Source organism: Pinus tabuliformis, chromosome 9, assembly GCF_031772625.1.
Source record: "Pinus tabuliformis cultivar Carrire ecotype Pingquan chromosome 9, CPIR1, whole genome shotgun sequence".
Taxonomy (NCBI): Eukaryota; Viridiplantae; Streptophyta; class Pinopsida; order Pinales; family Pinaceae; genus Pinus; species Pinus tabuliformis.
The window spans coordinates 974,637,417-974,642,665 of NC_142307.1; the positions used below are offsets into that span (position 1 = coordinate 974,637,417).

The 5,249-nt window shown below is 38.2% G+C and overlaps 1 pseudogene; it reads right to left on the minus strand.

Annotated features, from left to right (window-relative positions):
• Positions 1–1,083: 1,083 nt before the first annotated feature.
• On the minus strand, positions 1,084–3,913 carry LOC149151978 (luminal-binding protein-like; annotated as a pseudogene).
• Between the last annotated feature and the right edge of the window lie 1,336 nt (positions 3,914–5,249).

Genomic DNA, 5,249 nt, shown 5'->3' on the forward strand with positions numbered 1-5,249 from the left:
ATCAGTAAACATTATTAATGCATACTATCATCTAGTTTTACTATTCTACTTGAGAATTAATAGATATTATTTGCTAATGCTAAATCATTTCTATACTTTCTACTTAACAGTAAACATTATATCTTCCCTGGTGATAATGGTTATCACCACCCATCCTTAGAACTGGCAATTACATCCAGAATCCCCCTCTGAGCCCTTCCACTTCTATCAATCGGAACGGTTGGGTAGCTTGGACTTATGTCAATCGGGAACAATTGGGTACCTTGGACTTATGTCAATCAGTGGGGTATCTCAGTTGGGTACGTTGGACTTATGTCAATCAGTTGGGTATCCTGGGCGTCGGGACTCTGTCCAGCCTCAAGCCTCTTACCCCACAACTGTTACCACAATTTTCATTCCCACTCATTCCCACTAGTTAGGTTTGCCAGCTCTAGGAAGAATTCATCATAGTCTTGTTTCTTCAACCCCCATTTTTTGCCTCTTAAGAAAATGGGTGAAGGAACAATTGTAATTGTTCTGAGAAGTTAGTCCAATTGTTTCTTTGATCTTTTAACAAACTGGTCCAAAGCCTTTAAGTTAATAATTAACAGTATTTGTTCTCACTGTTTTAGCCCAATAGTTTTAAAATTTTAAATAAAGCATAAATGAAATTAAACTTAGTAAAGCAATTTATGACGTCTCGTTGTATGTTACATTGAGTGATCTCCATATACTAAAAATTTATATTTCAATCATTAAACAGATTTCTATAAACTTTGAAAATATAAAAACATCTTCATTTTTTAAGAGGAAATTCATGCATGCATTATTTCAACATTTCAAATGGCTTTAAGTAAAAGTTAAATTATCTACTCATTAAGATTAAAACTTCAATTTCATTTTTCCAATGGCTTTAGAAGCCAAATTTATTTAATAATAATAACTAGCAATTGTCCCAAAAGGTACAAAGAGAGGCCGATAGGATTATTAAATTGGAATTGTTGAATTTGTTTAGAAGAGTTAATTGGTTTGTGGAAAACCTTGTTTTCTTGGACTGGATCATTATGCAATTACTTTTCTTTAGATGTTTTGTTTATATCTATATTACAAGGGACACATTGAATGTCTTATTTTATTTCTACTATCCTTACTAATATCCTTTCTGTGCTCTTTCTTGATCAATGTGATGAAATATTCCATTGTCCTTTGATCAAAGTCCTCACCTGTATATTAGTGTACATCCCTGTAAGTTCAAAGCTCGAAAGCCAACCAAAAAAGTCAATGATAACCACCGTGCACATATTCAAATTCGTAATGTAAAACTGCCAACAGATTATCTCCAAGATGGGTATCACTGTTTGTAGCCAAAACCTCAAAAACTCCGTTGTCAATAGTCAAAACGCTGACATCAAACGTGCCACCGCCAAGATCAAAAACAACAATATTTTTCTCTCCACCCTTCTTGTCCAGGGCATAAGCTAGTGCTACAGTTGTGGGTTCGTTGATAATACGAGCTACATTCAAGCCAGCAATAACACCAGCATCCTTCGTTGCTTGGCATTGTGCATCAGTAAAATACGTTGCACAAGCCCACAAGTTAACAGTCACAATGCAGTCAACAATTGGTTACCCACAACCTCATAAAAAAAAAAACGTTGAAAAGAAAGCATACCAGGGACAGTCACCACAACATCCTTTATAGTCTTGCTAAGGAATGCTTATGCAGTCTCCTTCATCTTAGTCAAAATCATAGCACTGATTTCCTCAGGGCTAAATACCTTTGTCTCTCCATCTCGTACTTGAACTTGAATATAAGGTTTCCCATATTTGTTCACAATCTTGTATGGTACCAATTTCATATCCTTCTAAACTTCTTTGTCTTCAAACCTATATAAAACAAATGTTTTCATTTAATTGTGTTCATCAAGTAAAAGTTTTAAATCATTTTCTTGAAGTTTGGACAGGGCAGGAATCAAATCCTGATCTGACGCCAACCAGAATGTTGCTTGACCCCTAACTTAGCATGCCAATTTCACGACTGGCACCCTTGTGGGTTCAATATCAATGCGAGAATTGGACTTGCAATAAATATAATTGTCTAATGAATGGGCAAATCAGAAATCAGAGTACTTACTTTCTCCTAGTGAGTCTCTTGACATCAAAGATGGTTCGTTCGGCATTGACTGTGGCCTGGCTTTTGGCAGCCTCTCCAATCAACCTCTCATTTTCCATGAACACCACCCATAATGGGGTAATACGGTTACCTTGGTCATTGGCAATAATCTCCACATGACCATTCTTGTAAACCCCAACACAGGAGTAAGTAGTTCCCAGGTCTATACCAATCACCATTCCCAATTCCCAATTTCGCAGCTTCTTCCTTCACAATCGAAGATGCAAGAAGGCATCCTGAGAAAAATTAAATTCCCATGAAGAGTATGAGAAAATGCCTATATGTTACCAGGGAGAAGATGCCTATATGGTCAACTTTCTAGCATATGTATTTTAATATCGTGGTCAAATTTCTGGCATATATATCATTAGTAGATATTTGTTAAACCGAATAAATTATAAAACTTGGCGTAAGTAGACAGCACAACATCAATAACGAGGAAACATTTCAAAAACCAAGCATTCATTCTTCTAGTAGGCCATCTACATCAAGACAATGTTGTCATATTCGACTCGATCTTATTTATACTTGGAAAAAATAAAAATGGCTTCCTGTAATAGAAGCAAAGAGATGACTCCTTACAATTTTAATGCATTCAGTCGATGTCGAAAAAATGTTGATGCTGTAAAACTACAACACCACAGAAAAAACGTCTACCAAAAACTTAAAATGCAACTCAATATTCAATCAAAAAAAGCAAGAAAACTTAACAGTCAACCATGAGATCTACAAGGCGTAGCTGGTATTCATACATGCTTACAAAAACGCCTTTTCTAAAAACTAACTTAAAACCTAGAAGACAATATAGAGATTTGAAGGATAATATTTCTACGCAACGAAAGGAAGCTCAATGTGTTTGAAAACCTTTGAAAAAATTGCGAATAGATCAGAAAAGATCAAACAAAGCACATTTGTCTGCATGTCTTAATCTACCAAACCCTTACCCCAACATCTCAAAAATCACTACCAGAAAGCGTAAATTTAATGAAACCTTATTTATAGAGGAAACCAAAATGCCTTGCAAAACTCAAAATGCAGCAATAAACAGGGGAAATGATCTCTAGAAACATATTTCTATCCATCCATATTGCACCTTTGGCTTTCCATATGTGGAAGTCAGTTTGACACTCGAGATTAATCAAATGGTCTCAAAGCATTAAGTCAAACTAAACATCCCACGCCGGTCACACATTAATATTCCTCTCTGTGTGCACCCATTCAACCCGCAAAGTTCTCTCCCGTTTGCTCTACGAACGAAGGATCTGTGAATGGTTGACATTACAATTAATTTGAATTGAATTCAATATCCAGATTGATTGCCCATCTCACATCTAAAAAAAACGTGTCTGCTTCCGCTCCTCCCCCTGTCCGTCTTGTATTTATAGAATAGATGATCTCTCCGTGTGAGTAAGAGTAATGTATTGTATGCATCCACCAAATATTTGATCTGCAACTACAAATCACCTTTTCATAACTCTCATTACCGACCACCAATCATCTAACGGAACCGATCAATGAGCTGAAGATTTATTTATTAAAACGATGATGTCATTCGCGAGGAAAATGATAACTGATGTGTCTGTTATTCTGGTTTACCTATTTATGTTGACGTTGTCATTTAAGGCAGGCCCCTTACTTGTGGTTGCTGCTGCTTCTTCGAGATCTCAACCCACCCAACATGTTCCAACTCCTCCAGGACTGCATAAAAGCAGCAATGTTCAATCGCTTGGAGGTGATGGTCTTTCTGGACACAATCCCCATGTTCCCACTCCTTCACACCAACGTAACGTTCATTCTTCCGTTGGGGGTGTGGGCAGCAGGACTTTGTAGGTGTCGTCCAGCTTCACCTCATTGCCCACGTAGTGCTCCAAGTCCTTCTGGATGTTGTACTGCAAATTTGAAAGTAATGTCCAATGGCAAGGCGGAGTTAGTGACGAATTATGATGCTGGAAATCACGCATCAGCACATCAAGTTAACATCGCAGCCGAAGGACCGCATAACAGTAGTAATGTTCACAACCCCCTACTGGTGCTTGCTTCTCCTCAACTCAATCCCCATCTTCCAATTTCTTTACTCCAATGTAATGTTCATTCATTCGATGGTGCCAATACCCATCTTCCAATTTCTTCACACCAACGTAACGTTCATTCTTCCGTTGGGGCGTGGGTAGCAGGAGGACATTTTATGTGCCCTCCAGCTTCACCTCGATGACCACACAATGCTCCAAGTCCTCCTGGATGTTGCCCTACAAAATCAGAGTAGGTGCAGCAAGTGAAGGGCAATGGCAAGGCGGAGTTTCCGAGGGATTATGAGAGCTCCTGGAAAGCACGCGTCGGCAAATCATATGAACATCGCAGTTGAAGGAGATCGGTTTCACAATTCACTCACGGCTCACACTCAATCTACCAGGAAATTAATTGGCTCTTGAACCAAACACAGTTTCTCGCACCATACAGATCCCCTCCCTTATTGCATACATATTGATGTTGCTCGGGTCCCCCTGTTTCTTTCGTGCAGGTAGAGTATTGTTATTACAGGATTTCATGCTAATCATTCCCAAGAAAGAATAAATATCATTGCATGTACATGAAAGAACGACCTTCCTGCAACGATAAATTGCAATCTGATCAGAGTTTTTGCATAACAGGGCCAGGTTCAATGCACAGCAGAAAAGAAGGCAACTCAATTTATATTTGGAAAAAGCAGTCAAAGTCTAGTGCATGCTTGCCAGATGACACTTCAAATCAATGGTTGAAAGTGTCTCACTTGATCGAACGGAAGAGAGTAAAAGTGTTGACAATTTTTGATGCACACAAAAGGCCTATCGACCTAAAAATAGTAGAGTTTAGGCTTCTGTGATCCATATCAAGTTTACGAAAATTCTTCAGCGAAGATCACATGAGACATCATTTGTCGACGCGTTTCGAACCAACTAGTGTGGTTCATCGTCAGGACAAGTTGAAGAAGCAGATCCAGCTTAGCATGATAAATAGTCCGAGCAGAGTCTCCAACGGCTAAATTGACTAACGGCTAATTTTGACCTTAGGACCCAGGTCAAATTCTTAAATATTAATTTAATATTATTATTATAATTAT